This window comes from Euphorbia lathyris, chromosome 2 (genome assembly GCF_963576675.1).
Source record: "Euphorbia lathyris chromosome 2, ddEupLath1.1, whole genome shotgun sequence".
NCBI lineage: Eukaryota > Viridiplantae > Streptophyta > Magnoliopsida > Malpighiales > Euphorbiaceae > Euphorbia > Euphorbia lathyris.
Window position 1 is genome coordinate 64,397,170 of NC_088911.1, and position 16,938 is coordinate 64,414,107.

Below are 16,938 nucleotides of genomic sequence, written 5' to 3' on the forward strand. Positions count from 1 at the left end.
AGCTCCTTGTATCTTTCCCATGCTTCCGCCAGCGACTCATCTTCGTCCTGTATGAAGCGTGACACTTCATTTCGTAGCTTGATGGCTTGTCGAGGCGGAAAATACTTCATCAGAAAACCTCTTGCCATCTCTTCCCAACTCGTGATCGTTCCAGGCTGTAAATTTTGCAGCCATGTTTTTGCTTTATCCCTCAGTGAAAAAGGAAACAGCTTCAATCTGATCACGTCATCAGAGACACCTCTGTTCGAGCTGAATGTATTGCACAAGGTGATGAATTCTTGAAGATGCCCATTAGGATCTTCAGATTGAAACCCATTAAATTGCACCGAAGCTTGGATCATTTGTATCATGGACCCTTTTACTTCGAACATGTTGTTTCCCTCGTTGGGCAATGCGATACACGATGAGTGTCCCTCGGTAGTTGGCCTAAAGTAGTCTCTGATTCTCATAACAGGAGGGTTATTATTTTCTCCTTCCTCTTCTTGGTTTGGTGGAACTTGCTGTTCTGGTCCTTCCTTTCCAGCCATTCTTCTCTCTCTTTGACTTTCTCTCTGTCTAGCACGTCGAGCTCCCGCTCTGTTTCGTCTACACGTTCTCTCTAATTCGAGATCGATAGGAAAAACAGGAGGTGCAGCTCTACGCATAAATGGAAAATGACTTCTTTGTTCCTGCACGCCTTAAGACACAGATTAAAAACACCCTGTTTTACAGAAATTTCAGCTATAAATTTGTTGCTCTCAATCCCCGGCAACGGCGCCAAAAACTTGTTGTCCTCAAAAGAGACTCTAGCAAGTGCACTAGATACAAGTAATAAAGTGATAAGTGAGTATCGTCTCCACAGGGATTGTGATTCAAATCAATATCGGAAATCGTTGCTAAACAGTGTGTGTTACAACAGTGTCTTCCTTTATGATTGATTGTTTAATATTGGTTGTTTAATGACTCAGGCAGAATGATAAAACAAGGAAATGAGGTTACTTTGCAAAGATTTTAGGGAATAGAACAGGCTCGACATAACCGAACACGGTGTGCTACGTCTTACAACATTCCATGAATAAAAGACAATGCCAATGAAGCCAAAGTATCAGTTTTGAAGTGAGTATGAGTCAACTGTCGTGTGTTCTCAAACTCCTAAGATTTACTAACATCTTTAGCGTCCTAAAGATGCGTTCTTTCTAGCATTAAGAGCAAAACTGCATTTCTAGATGAGAAAACCCTTGACACAACCTTCTAACTTGTCAGCTTCGAAGTTGAGAGATCAATAGAGATATCGGTGAAGATGAAAGCAGTGTCCTATCATTCATCTAACACATACATACATGCTTGAGCAAGAAAGTTAAATCCTCATTGACCACGACATTGGCAAATCACTAAATATTCATAAAAAATGTTGTAACGCTTACATCACCGGGCCGGCCAGGCCGTGCCCGTTCAAAATGTCTACTCACTCATATCGAGCAGTGAGCAGAAGAGGATTCCTGATACAGCTTGAGACTCCATGGGAGCTCTCTTCTTCCTTCTATTCTACTTGTCTAAAAACAAAACTAAAAAAAATATCTGATACTAATCCTTCTCTGCTTTTCCTATTTAAAGGGAAAAGACAGAGACCACCAAAATCGGTACAACTTTCGTACCCTTTTCTACAAACTAAGTCAACTACCTACTACAATTAAAATAAACTAAAATGATTAACTTTAGATTAACCCTTGAACACTCAAAGGGGTGAGACTTCAAATCATCTTGCTTCTTTAGGCAATCCCATCGCCACACACTTTCACCTGTCGCTCTGCCACTTTCCTGCCACTGCCACCAATGATCTGTCGCTATCCGTCATTAGATAATCCGGCGTTTGACCGCTGGATACAAGTAAGGCTCCACTCCTCTTTGGCATTAGCGAAACAAGCTGTTTCCAGCGAGTTTATCATTTTTCTTTGCTTATCTGCACAAGGACATTAATTAGCTCTTATTCCTTACAAAATGATATAAAAATACCCGAATTCCCTTATAAATTATTTGTTAAACTTAGTCAATTTCATGCCTAACAATGCGTTTCTGGAACCACCAAGCCGGAGCCCGGTGATTATATCTTCGAAACTAACCCTGATCAGAAAGCTCAACTCATGGAGGTATTGCGAAGAAACAAGGAAGCTATTGCTTGGAAAATTGATGATATCAAAGGCATTAGTCCGACAGTGTGTGTTCATAGAATTCTGATGGAGAAAGATCATAAACCGTCTATCCAACCACAGCGTAGACTGAACCCCCACATGAAGGAGGTTGTGAGAAAAGAAGTGATCAAACTGTTGGATGCAGGAATTATTTATCCTATATCTGACAGTGTCTAGACTAGCCCTGTTTATATAGTGCCAAAGAAAGGAGGTACCACAGTTGTTCTCAATGAAAAAAATGAATTGGTTCCCACACGAACCATAACAGGATGGCGAGTATGTGTGGATTATCGAAAGCTAAATGAGGCAACGAGGAAAGACCACTTCCCTTTACCATTCATTAATCAAATGCTAGAACGTTTGGCAGGGTATGCAAGTTACTGTTTCCTTGACGGATATTTTGGATACAATCAGATTTCTATCCATTGTGACGATCAAGAGAAAACAACTTTCACTTGCCCTTACGAGACTTATGCTTACAGACGGATGCCATTCGGACTGTGCAATGCTCCAGCCATGTTTCAGAGATGCATGATGTCCATATTTCATGATATGGTGGAACGGACAGTGGAAATCTTCATGGATGATTTCTCCGTCTATGGAAACTCATTTGGAAGCTGTCTGAACAACTTGGAGGCTGTGCTAGTGCGATGTAAGGAAACCAATTTAGTCTTAAATTGGGAAAAATGCCACTTTATGGTTACTGGTGGCATCGTTCTCGAGCATCAAATCTCTGAAAAAGGGATGGAAGTAGACAAGGCCAAGGTGGAAGTGATAGAGAAACTCGTCGTTCCCACCAATGTAAAAGATGTCAGAAGTTTTCTTGGACATGCAGGGTTCTACTGAAGGTTTATAAAGGATTTCTCAAAAATCGCATTACCTCTATCAGCTTTGCTACATAAAGATGTGGACTTCTCATTTGACACAAGTTGTGTCAAAGCATTTGAACTATTGAAGGGCAAGCTGATCAACTCACCTATACTAGCAGAACCCAACTGGGAACAGCCATTTGAGATGATGTGTGACGCTAGCGATACATGTGTAGGAGCAGTTCTTGGGCAAAGGATTGAGAAAAAGTTCCAACCTATCTATTATGCAAGAAAAACATTAAACGAGGCTCAGAAGAACTACACCACTACAGAGAAGGAGCTTCTTGCAGTAGTGTATGCTTTTGACAAATTTCGTCCGTACCTGGTTTTGTCAAAAGTCATTGTCTACACAGACCATGCTGTCTTACGCTACATGTTTGCAAAGAAAGATGCAAAGCCAAGGCTGATACGGTGGTTACTCTTACTTCAAGAATTTGATCTCGAGATAAAGGACAAAAAGGGGACCAAAAATGTAGCTGCTGATCATTTGTCCAGAATTTCTCATGAGAACAATCAGGAACAACCAGAAATCCTAGAGATTTTTCCACATGAGCGTTTGTATTCTATACAGCCTGCTCTATGGTTTGCTGACATTGCGAATTTCCTTGCTAGTTCAATTAAACCACATAACCTGTCCACTAACCAAAGAAAGAAGTTTTATGCAGAGATCAAATATTATTTTTGGGAGGAACCCTATCTTTTCAGGTTATGCGCAGATCAGATCATTCGTAGGTGCATCACTCAAGAAGAAGGACAGGCTGTTTTGAGCCATTGTCACGATCGAGAAGCGGGTGGATATCATAGCGCAAGCAGAACTGCAGCCAAAGTGCTCCAATCATGTTTTTTCTGGCCAACTATTTTCAAAGATGCCAACATGTTTGTAAGCACTTGTAATGAGTGCCAACGAACATGCAATATTTCAGCTAGAAATGCCATGCCCCTCAATAACATTGTTGTTTGTGAAATATTTGATATATGGGGTATAGACTTTATGGGACCATTCCCTACATCTTTTGGACATAAATACATTTTAGTGGCAGTCGACTATGTGTGCAAGTGGGTTGAAGCAATTGCTAGTCCCACTAATGACGCTCGTGTGGTTGTAAAATTCCTAAAAAGGTTGTTTGCCCGATTTGGTGTCCCACGAGCGATCATTAGTGATCAAGGAACCCACTTTTGCAACGCTCAATTTGAAAAGCTGATGGGCAAGCTTGGAGTCTCTCATAGAATTGCCACGCCTTACCACCCACAAACTAATGGGCAGGTGGAGATTTCAAATCGTGAAATCAAAAGAATTTTAGGAAAAACCGTGGGCAATTCTAGGAAAGACTGGGCAAACAAGCTTGACGATGCTTTATGGGCATATAGAACTGCAATTCTAAAAAGGTTGTTTGCCCGATTTGGTGTCCCATGAGCGATCATTAGTGATCAAGGAACCCACTTTTGCAATGCTCAATTTGAAAAGCTGATGGGCAAGCTTGAAGTCTCTCATAGAATTGCCATGCCTTACGACCCACAAACTAGTGGGCAGGTGGAGATTTCAAATCGTGAAATCAAAAGAATTTTAGAAAAAACCTGGGCAATTCTAGGAAAGACAGGGCAAACAAGCTTGACGATGCTTTATGGGCATATAGAACTGCATATAAGACACCCATTGGAATGTCCCCATTTAGATTGTTGTATGGAAAATCGTGTCACCTTCCAGTAGAGATGGAGCATAGAGCCTTTTGGGCTTTAACCTTCTTGAATTTTGAGAAACAGGCAGTGGGCGAACAAAGGAAGCTGCAACTCTGTGATATGGAAGAATTCAGGTTGTTTTCATACGAAAACGCGGTGAATTATAAGGAGAAGACCAAGAAATGGCACAATAGAAAAATCCAGGAGAAAGTCTTTCAAGAAGGACAGAGGGTCCTGTTGTACAATTCAAGGCTCAGACTGTTCCCTAGGAAGCTGAAGTCCAGATGGTCGGGACCATATACGGTGAGCAAGGTGTTCGGTCACGGGGCAGTCGAAATTGGCAAGGATGGTCATGAACCTTTCAAGGTCAATGGACAGAGGTTAAAACCTTATCTTGAGAACGATCACCGAAGGAAGATTGACACTGTCCACTTCCAGGACCCCCCGAGCCAATAGAAGCAAGAATAGGGTGTCCGCTGCAAACACCAATTGTAGCACAAGTAACCTTGCACTTTAGTACATGATTTTTTTTAATTTTTGTCAAATTTTAGTTAGGATTGCTTAGTCTGGTTAAGATTAACTCTGTGTCACATGACGGTCCGTAACGAAATTTCTTTAACATATATATCAGGTTTTTAAGTGCGAGCAAAAATTTAAAACTTTTACCCTTCCATGTGGGTAAAGTTTTGAATTTTTACTTGTTTGAAAAAGGAGTTTGAAATGATATTTGGGGAAAATCAATTGGTGATTGGAAGCGAACATAGGGCAAATAAAGTGAACATCAAATCCAACTGTTCGTTTGGTACTTATTATACTCTACTTTTGCACCTCTCTCGGTAAAGCCAAAGTAGGTAGAGTATAGTAAATTTAAACTTAAAAAGTAACCGTTCGATTCCCCAAGGCGTTTTTCATCTGGCCGCGTTTGTTGCCACAACCACTCATACAGGTGGCGTTCATAGAAACGTCGTTATAATGACGGTTCTGGCAATAGGCCGTTTCAAACCTTTTTCTACTTAAAGGGCGTAGACTGTATTGCGGACCCTAGTTAAAAATTGTTTTAAACCCTTTCCTTCACACCATTCCCCATATCTTGTTTGACAACTATCTTTGGGTGTCCCTATTTAGTCGCTATCTCAGGATGAGGACTCGAGGCTCAGGGAAACAAGTGAAAGTCGAAGGCATAAAGAAAGAAAAAGGTAAGGGCAAGATGGTGGGCATAAGCACAGTCGCGTTTGTACCCGACGAAAAACTAGTGAAGAAACTGTCTCAGTTTAAGAACGCCGCGGTGCAACAATATTATGATGATTTGGCTCAACTCGAATTTGGGCCGGTGAGAACTATATGCTGGAAAACGCTGAAAAAGCTTCGGCTTGCGAAGCATGTAAAAAAACCCATGGAAGCAGGCCACTTTGGCTGCTTCTTTGAGATGAAGGAGCCAGCGTACAAGGAACTTACTTTCGAGTTTTTAGCCACCTTTAAACATGATCCTGAGATCACCGACCCAGATGAGGAAGGAAAGTTCAGTTTCCGGCTGATGACCCATACCCAATGGCCGTCCTTGAACACATTTAATAACTTGCTCGGCGCTGCGGATGACAATGACTTGGAGTCTGACGGGTACAAATGGGCTTTCACTAAAACCCCGGACGAGTTTGACCCAACGACTTTCTGGCGCTCAATCTCTGGCCAGCCAAGTTATGACGGTAGTGCCTCTAAAGCATCTGGTATTAAGGACTACGTCATCCAGTATTTGCACAAACTAGTTTCCGACACCATCTTCGCACGCGAGAACCAGGCCACTATCCCTCACGCAGACCTTACGGCTCTTTGGAGTATGGTAAAAGGACGCAGGATGAACTTGGATATTGGTTTGGGGAGTACATTAGCGCTTTTGGGAGAAAAAATTTGTCCGTCATATGATGTGGCAGCATTGTGACACGAATAACCGAAGAACTCGGGGTTTTCAAGCCAGAAGACCGAAATAGGCTAACTGTGGTGAACTATCCGGACCAAATCGACTTAAAAAGCCTGCAAAGCATGCTATTCGGAAGGATGGTGAATAGGAAGTGGGTCTGGATGTTGGATTTCGTTGAGGCCAAGAGGGTTGAAAGTCGGAAGAGGAAGAATGAGCCTATAGTATCAGTGTCATCCGAGTCTGAGCAAATCGAGCAAGCCAAGGATCTTGGCTTTTACCAGAAATGTGCCAAACTCTCCAATGAAGACATCCTTTCCAAGTTCAACGCCCTGTTTGCACAAACCCAAGCTTGTAGAGAACAGATCTTTGCTCTGGAACATACAAATGTCGTGCAACAAGGCGAGATTGACATGCTCAAAACCCTCTGTGTGGAAGAACATGGGAAGGAGAGTCCCTCTGGTGCCTCGATCAAGAGTCTGGTAAGAGCTAAACCCGAAACAAGTGCCAATGCCGCTGCCTTCTTGAAAGGGGATGGCACTGCTCCTGCTGCGGATAGAGAGGTTGACTCCACTCTCTCCCCACCTGTCTAATCATTCAATTTGTCGCTATCCAAGCATCTGGTAACACTTATACCCCTTCTTTGCATTTGATTACACTCACCTGTTATCATGTTATGTTCTTCCTATGCTTTTATTAGTAATAACATTGAGGACAATGTTCCATTCTAATTTGGGGGTGGGATATTACATTACTTGTGTTAATGTTTGTGTGAGTATGCATAAACATGATAAAAGTTTGAACAATTGGTTAGTGTAGTATATTTTTCTGAATAATAAGTTATCCCCCTGTGATCTTTGGCATGTATAAATAGAAATCTGTAACTGTCCTCAGTAATTGTTCCTTGTTTTATGTCCATATTCTTGTAAACAGTCTAGTATTGCAATTGTTTTGTCTCTGTAGAAATTACTAAACAGATTGCGCTCTGAATGATTGAGATGTGTGGTGATAGCCTTGTGTTAATCTTAAATTCCTGAGACTTGAAGTTCCAAAATTTTTGAAGTTCTAAGTCAACATTCACATGAGAGACTTGAGCCTGCAATTGCATTAAAAATGCATTGATTCTTTAAAGAGTGAGCCAGTACTTTATATCTTTAGGGAGAATTTGCTTTGGTATGCCCTATAGAAATGGAAAGATTTTTGACAAACCTAGAATGATAAAGGCATTAGGCACCTAACTCAACCATTTAAAAGACTTAACCCGTGCATTGCACTCATATAGTAGGATGAACCATTTGAGCCTTACCTATGTTTTTCGTTAACTTAGCCTATGAACAACCATAATTCCTTCACTATGAGCTTAAAGAGCCGAGAATCTGCCTATTGCAAGTGGTGTTAATAGAAAATATAATTGGTTGAGGAAACTCGAGCGCATACTTAAATAAAATGTTGAATAAAAGAAAATGATTGAGAGGAAAAAGAAAAATCTGTAAAGAACCTCTTCATTCATGGCACACTACCACATAGTGTGCCCAAAATCATTGGAATTGGTTGTTTAGTGGTAGGAGTTGATGAAAAGAGTGGGTAAATCATTGGTTAAAACAAGTTGTGTTGATTTGTATGTGAGAAACAAAGGATTGGTGTAAAGTGCATGAGGACAGAATTCTTACACACAAAAGCCATTCACTTCCACACATGTACCTTAACCTTACATTACAACAATTAAAAGACCTTTGGACTTTGTTTGAAAAATTTTGATCCATAGAAATGGGACCAATAAGCAAATTCACACCCTACGGGTGTATTTAGTGAGCTGAGGAGTGAAGTTGCATTCCCTTATGGCAAAAAAGGGCCATTCGAGAGTGAGTGAAACTTCCTTTCTTTAGTGAGGTATCTTGGGCAAACAGGTCGTTCATGTGAAAACTGAGGTTTAACTTTAAGCTTTGAGGAATTTCTTGAGTAGGGCTACATGATCAAACACTGGCATAACTTCATTTAAAATCGTGATTTGCATTTTTCTGTAAAAATCGTCCGAGATCAAATAATATGTTATAATATCTACCTCCATGATCCCCTCCAACTCATCCTCCGCATTCTTTCATTCCTAAATCCTTCTCAGAAAGCAGACTTGTCTTCTATCTGTTGTTTACTTGAGGACAAGCAAAGGTTCAATTTGGGGGTATTTGTTAGGCATGAATTTGACTACAATTTAACATATAATTTATGAGGAATTAAGGGTGTTTTTAGGGTTAAATTACGAGAAAGAAGGTCTTATAAGTGTTTTTGTGCAGATTTGGAAAGATTAAGTCAAACAGACTGTAAGCAGCCTGTTTTGTGCAAACCATGAGGAGATGAGCAACCTTTGATCCAGCGGTCTAACGCTGCAATTACTGATGACGGATATCGATATGACAAACGGCAGGAGCGGCAGGGAGGAAAGGCGATAAGAGCAGTTAAAAGAAGCATGATGACAAGAAAGTTCGACCCTTGAGTGTTCAAGGGTCAAAAGGATCTTAACCACTTTTAGTAGTCTAGGATTTATGAATAAAGTAGTTGGTTTTTGTAATATTTTAATCGTATACTTTCAATATTGTTTTGTTCTTTTCTCCTTTAAATAGACGTAGTAGGGGAAAGGAAAAGGGATCTTTTTGGGTGAACAAAAAGAATAGACGTTTTTGTAGAAGAGCTCTCAAGAAAGAAGATGACTCCATTAATAGAGCTCTGTAGAATGGGAGCAGACTGTTCACTCGGTAGTATGAGTGAGTAGTCATTTTGAATGGGTTCAGCCAGTCGGGGCCGATTATGTAAGTTCTCTGTTTTCTTTTTATGAATGAATGTTGTTAATTTATGAAGTGTTTGATGAAGCTCTTTATTCCATTGCTACGCATGTATGCTGGTGTTAGATGAATGATAGGGAACTGCTTTCATCTTCATGGACCTTTTTATCAAACATCCAACACCGAAGCAGGAATGTTAGGAGGTTGTATCAAGGGGTTTTCTTTATTGAAATGTTGTTTCGATCTTAGTGCAAGAAAGAACCAACCTTAGGGACGCTTACGGTTGTAGTAAGTCTTGGAATCTTAAGAACACACGAGAGTTGACTTAAGTGAGCATTAAAACAGAAACCTTAACTTCACTTTACTCCATTCATGAGTAAATAGGAAGTTTAGGGACTCAAAGTGACCGGTTCCGTTGTGCCTAACCTGTTCTACCTTTTATCATTTACCAAGAAATCGTTTTGATCAGTTTATTTATTTACGCCGTGACACGTTTACAATATCTCTCATCATCAAGAACTTAAGTGTTACTTTCCAACTCACAACTGAAATAGCTCTAGTCAGTATCTAATTACAGCTGTCTCACCCAACACTCAGGCTTACTGACCTAACACTGAGTTAAATTATCAAACATTCAATTAAGTCAGCATTATTAAGCGAAAAAGTTATATTAGTTCCTAACCCCCCCTTGGAACTAATCCTATTACGTTACACGGGACCAACAGAAATTACATAACGTACATTTGTAGTGGATATTAGGGTTGTTGATGAGCCGAACTGATACCTAACATAGACAGGCTCGACTCAAGAATCGAAAAGATCAGGCTCGGGTTAAGCTCGAAGCTCATCTAATCTAGAAATTTTAAGCTCGCCTTAAGCTCGAAACTCAACGGGCCTATAATTTTAGGTTCAAAAAAAGCTCGCGGACGAGTGGGTTTTAATTTATTCACTTTTACGTGATTTAACATTTATATTATCTAGTAATGTTCAAGTCATTAAAATTAAGGTTTAAAGTACTATGATGTAATTAGGATGGTCGATGTTAGGCATGAAATTGACTTAGTTTAACATAGTATTTATAAGGGAATTCGGGTGTTTTATTATGTCATTTGGTAAGAAATAAGGGCTAATTACTGTCCTTGTGCAGATAAGCAAAGAGAAATGCTAAACTCGCTGGAAACAGTTTGTTTTGCTAAAGCCAAGAGGAGTGGAGCTTTACTTGTATCCAGCGGTCAAACGCCGGATTTTTCCAATGACGGACAGCGACAGATCATGGTGACAGTGGCAGGGAAAGCGGCAGAGCGGCAGGTGAAAGTGTGTGGCGATGGGATTGCCTAAAGAAGCAAGATGACTTGAAGTATCACCCCCTTGAGTGTTCAAGGGTTAATCGAAAGTTAATCATTTTAGTTTATTTTAATTGTAGTTGGTAGTTGACTTATTTTGTAGAAAGGGTACGAAATGTTGTACCTATTTTGGCCTATGTCTTTCCCTTTAAATAGGTGAAGCAGAGATAAGTTTAGGAGGTCGGATTTTTAGTATTTTTAGAAGATAGAATAGAAGAAAGAAGGGAACTCCAATGGAGTCTCAAGCTGTATGAAGAACCCTCTTCTGCTCACTGCTCGATATGAGTGAGTAGTCCTTTTGAAAAGGCACGGCCTGGCTGGCCCGGTGATGTAAGTGTTACAATGTTTTTATGAATATTTCGTATTTTTCCAATGTTGTGGTCAATGAGGATTTAACTTTCTTGCTTAAGCATGTATGTATGTGTTAGATGAATGATAGGACACTGCTTTCATCTTCACCGATATCTCTATTGATCTCCCAACTTCGAAGCTGACAAATTAGAAGGTTGTGTCAAGGGTTTTCTCATCTAGAAATGCAGTTTTGTTCTTAATGCTAGAAAGAACGTATCTTTAGGACGCTAAAGGTGTTAGTAAATCTTAGGAGTTTGAGAACACACGAAAGTTGACTCAAACTCACTTCAAACTGAAACTTTGGCTTCATTGGCATTGTCTTGTATTCATGGAATGTTGTAAGACGTAGCACACCGTGTTCGGCTATGTCGAGCCTGTTCTATTCTCTAAAATCTTTGCAAAGTTATTTCATTTTGTTGTTTCATCAGTCTGCCTGAATTGTTAAGTATCCAACATCAAACAATCAACGATAAAAGAAGACACTGTAGTGACACACACTGTTTAGCAACGATTTCTAATATAGATTTGAATCACAATCCCTGTGGAGACGATACTCACTTATCACTTTATTACTTGTATCTAGTGCACTTGCTAGAGTCTAATCTGAGGACAACAGTCGACGAGGCAGAAATTCCATGTCGTCGCTTTCTCTAGAGGATTCATCTTAATGGAGATGGATAATATATTGATCTATTTATGGGCCCCGGGGTACCTATCTGGTCCGCCCAGACCTGTGTCCCCTAGTCCAGGTTTGGATATGAAGATTTGTCTCTAGGCTCAACACGGTCTAGGCCTGCTAAAGCCCGTCTCTTTTTTAGGCGGGCTTGAGATTTATAAGAGTAGCACGGATCGTTCCACCCAGGTCAGCCTATTAATATGAATTAATAAATTAATAAATTTATATATTTATATATTAATATTTATTTTTAAGTATAAATTTAATTTTTTTATTATTAAAAATTATACATATATATTTAGATAGGCTTATATGGACTGGGGTTGAGATTTGATTTTTAAGCCCGAGCCCGTCTAAATTAATAGCGGGCTGAACTGAGTTTGGACTGAGCATTTTTAGACAAAAGCTTGCTCGGTTAGTCCCATGAACAAGTCTAATAATATATATTGTTTTGATAAAAGCTCGATCGTATTCGGCCCGATTTATAAACAAGCCGAGCTTGAGCAATTTTCTAATGAGCCGAGTTTCAACACGTTGAAGCTCGGGTTAGTTACAATTAGGATTGTAATCCAGCCAAAATGATCTTTGACATGCTCAAACTCGGCTCATCATAATGTTAATGAGCTTGACCTGACCTTCGAGCTCTGTTTGAGCTCAAATTTATGTTTGAGCTCAGTTCGTTTAGAAACGCGTTTGCTCATGAGCTTCTCACGAGCAAACTTGAGCTAACTCATTTGTTCACGAGCTGGTCATGAGCTAGCTCATTTATCTTATTCATGAGCTTAGCTCGTGAGGTGCTCATTTATTTTATTCACAAGCTTGATTGCGAGCAGCTCATTTCTTTTATTCACTAACGAAATAATATTAAATAAAATAATAACACGTTTAGCAAATGAAATGATGCAATTTTTACGCGAATAAACATTAAAACCTCATTTTAGTCATTAAATAAAAAAACTGTGAGGTGAAGGAGGCGGGAATGAAAAGATGTATGGGAGAAGGAAAAGTGAATGTGATGAAGATATGAAGTGATCTGATGATAATTCAGAAAAAAAACCCTAAATCAATGTTGTTCGTGAACATTATAATCAAGCTTGGTTATGAACTTGTTCACGAACATGCTCACGAGCTTTCGAGCGGAGTTTTGTCATGCTCAACCTCGGTTCATTTATGAATCGAGCCTCTAAACCGTATTTGCGAGCGATTTGTTTATAAATCAAACCAAATCGAGTCGAGCTTTTATTAAACCGACCGCCGAGCTGCTCGAGCCGACCAAATTAATAAAAGAATATGCAAAATTTTCTTTTAAACCCAATTGATATGCAACTGGTGTAAAACATATGAGTATAATATATGTGTACTTTAATGATGTTTGAAATTGAATAAAAAATAATTATTTTAGAGATAAAATTGTTTTTGACTGTCATATTTATATACTCGTGTGGTCAGTAATGCAAATTCATATATTTGCTACTTTATGAGGCATTTAAACAACTATATATTTTTTAGACCTGATGGCTTCAAGGACCAAAAACTTCTAAAGTTTATGGTAGAAATGGAATCCATACAAGAACTCAGATGCTTTTCTAACTATCTGCACTTTATTTAAATCATAATTTTTTTGTTGTTTTCTTGTTCCCATGGTATTTGTTGGTTGTTTTCTTGTGCCCATGGTATTTGCTGGTTATCTTCTTTATGGTAGAAATTGAATCCATATAAGAACTCAGATTCTTCTCTAACTGTATGCACTTTATTTAAATCAATTTTTTTTTGTTTTTTTCTTATTCCCATGATATTTGTTGGTTATCTTCTTTTTATTTTCATGTTTTAATTCTACAGTTAAGGATTGAAGAGTTGTCGTCTGCCGAGGAAAACATTGAGCAGATTGATGAAATACTTGGAGGTTCGTCATATCTAGTTGGTAGGATAGGTCCCATGAAGAAAACAAAAGGTTATAGGAACATCGAATCTTCAACTTCTACGACTAAGAGCCCCATGTCTGAAGATGCAAAAGAGCAATACCACGACTGATTTATTTATGCTTGTGATGATACTTTAGGATTTAGGATTTTATTATTTATGTACTCTTGGATGTTGATATTTAGGCACTCCTGTATTTTGTTTCTTGTGGATGTTTATTTGAACAGGCGTTGCCTTTTGGCTAATAAATATCATCGTTGCCTTTTTTTTATAAATACTGTTGCCTTCTTTTTACAAACATCGTTGCATCTGTAAAGAAAATTGTTGGCGAACCGTTGCAAGAATAAGATACCTTGTTGCTAAAATTAAATTTGTTGCCTTTGCTATAAAATTGTGTTGCTTTTGCTAACCAAAAACCGTTGATTTAAAAAATAATTGTTGCCTTACCCAATTAAAGTCGTTGCATTAGTATAGCAAAATGTGTTGCTAATGGTTAAAAAGCCGTTGCCTCCACTATAACAAACTGTTGCTTTAGGATCCAAAATATCGTTGCCTTTTGGATTAAACTGTTGCCTTTAGTTTGAAATAGCGTTGCCTTATCTTACAAGTGGCAATGGCTAATAAATGTAAACGTGTTGCTTTTGGTTCATGTTTCGTTGCCTATAGTTGTATCCTTCACATGTTGCACTTGCTGAAAAAAAAAGCAACGACATCTCCATTGTTGCATTAGAGAGTATTTTCGTTACCTTTGAGAGAAAAAGCAACCGTGAATTAACCAACGAAAATAAATTGACCAAAATCGTTGCCTTAGCCCATTTTTGGCCATAATGCAACCATTTTTTGTGCTTAATGTAACGAATCAGCATCGTTGCAATAGGCATTCTATGGTGTAGTGCAATATTAGAATAATATTATATTTTATAATTAAACATCATTTTATAAATAAAATTATTCTTAGTTACTAATATTATATTTTATTCTACCAAAAAAAATATTATATTTTATAATTAAATAAATAAATTTTTAAATTTAGGAAAAAGAAATACAAATAATATATGTTGTTTTCATTAGGACTAAAACTCCCTTATTCTATTATTTATTCGAAATATATAGCTACTATCATTTGAGTCAAATGTTCTTTGAATTTTAACCATAAAGATTTATGATTATATTGGTTTCCAATGACATTATTAATTACCATTTCAAAAATTAATTATCATTTCTTTTAATCAATTATCATTATTTTTTTCCTTTCTTTTTATTTAAGATTCTTTTTTCTTTATTTGTATTAAACCAAATAACAGTATTGTTTGTATTTCTTCTTTTTTTTTCTTTTTCCTATATTTAAAATTTTATTTATTTATTAATATTAGTAACGAAGATGAATTTTATTCCTAATGTTTTAATGATATTTAATTATAAAATACAATATTATTCTAATATTGACGGTCAAAAGCAATTTTATCTCCAAAATAATTATTTTTGAGTCAATTTCAAACATCATTAAAATACACATATATTATATTCATATGTTTTACACTAGTTCCATATCAGTTGGTTTAAAAAACAGATTTTGCATATTTTTCATTAATTTGGTCGTCTCGATAAAAGCTCATGAGCAACTCAACGGTCGGTTCAATAAAAGCTCGGCTCAACTCGGTTCGATTTATAAACAAACCGCTCGCGAACACGGTTTAGAGGCTCGATTCATAAACAAGCCGAGCTTGAGCATGACAAAGCTTGACTCAAAAGCTTGCTGCAGGCTTGGTTATAGGCTCATGAACAAGTTCATAACCAAGCTCGATTATAATATTCAAGAACAACATTGAGTTAGGTTTTTTTTTCTAAATTATCATAAGATCACTTCATATCACATTCACTTCTCCTTCTCTTGTACCTCTTTTCATTTTCGCCTCCCTCACCTCATGGTATTTTTTATTTAATGACTAAAATGAGATTTTTAATGTTTATTCATGTAAAATTGTATTATTTCATTTGCTAAACATGCTATATTTTATTCGTGAACAAAAAAACAAGCTGCTCGCAATCAAGCTCGTGAATAAGATAAATAAGCTGGCTTATGACTGGCTCATGAACAAACAAATTGGCTCATGAACAAATGAGTTGGTTCGTGAACAAACGAGCTGAGCTCAAACACAAACTTGAGCTCGAACAGTGCTCGAAGCTCGGCTCGGCTTGGCTATAGCCCTAACTGTAATTAAGCCGAGTTTTGGCCTACTCAAGCTCGTCTTATCAGAAAACTGACAAGCTTGAGCCCAACATTATGTTTATGAGCTGCCCACGAACTATTCACGAGCTTTGTTACCCACCAACTCGTTAGTTTAGTTCATGAACGTGCAAACAACTCATTAATTATGTTCATTAATAGTATTGATTTGAAATTTCATTAACATAAAACTACATAGTTTTGAAATCTATAAAACTACGTTGTTTTACATTTTCCCTTTATGTAAATATTATTATTAAAAACACAATCGAACCAAACTTGTTCACGAGCGTGTTCATGAACATTATAATCGAATTTTCTCAAGTTTGTTCATGAACCTGTAATCGAGCTTGCTCACGAGCTTCGTCTTGCTCAAGATCGGCTTGTTTATAAATCGAGCCAAAACGATCGAGCTTTTATCAAAACAATATATATTAATAGTAGACATGTTCATGGGTCGGACCCAGCAGGCTTTTATCTAAAAATGTTCAGTCCAAGCCTAATCCAGCCCGCTGTTAATGTAAACGGGTTCTGGCCGGACTGGGCTCGGACTCAAAAATCAAATCCTAAGCCTATTCCATATAAGCCCACCTATATATATATATATATAGGTTTTAATAAATAAAAAATTAAATTTATTCTTAAAAATAAATATCAATATATAAATATATAATTTATTAATTAATATTAATAGGCGGACCGATCCATGCTATTTTTATAAATCTCAAGCCAGTCCAAAAAAGAGACAGGCTTTAGCAGGTCTGGGCCTAAAGACAAATTTTCATGTCCAAACCCAGCCCAGGGGACACGGACTTGAGTGGTTCAGGCGGGTACCCGGGTCCGTGAACAGGTCTATATATTATTTATTTCCATTGAGATGAATCCTCTAGAGAAAGCGACGGCATGGAATCTCTATCTCGTCGACAATCCTAATTACATCATAGTGCTTTAAACATCGTTATATGGATGTTCCTTGGAGTATTCGACAAGAGTGGTTGCATTGTCTCAGCATTTGCTC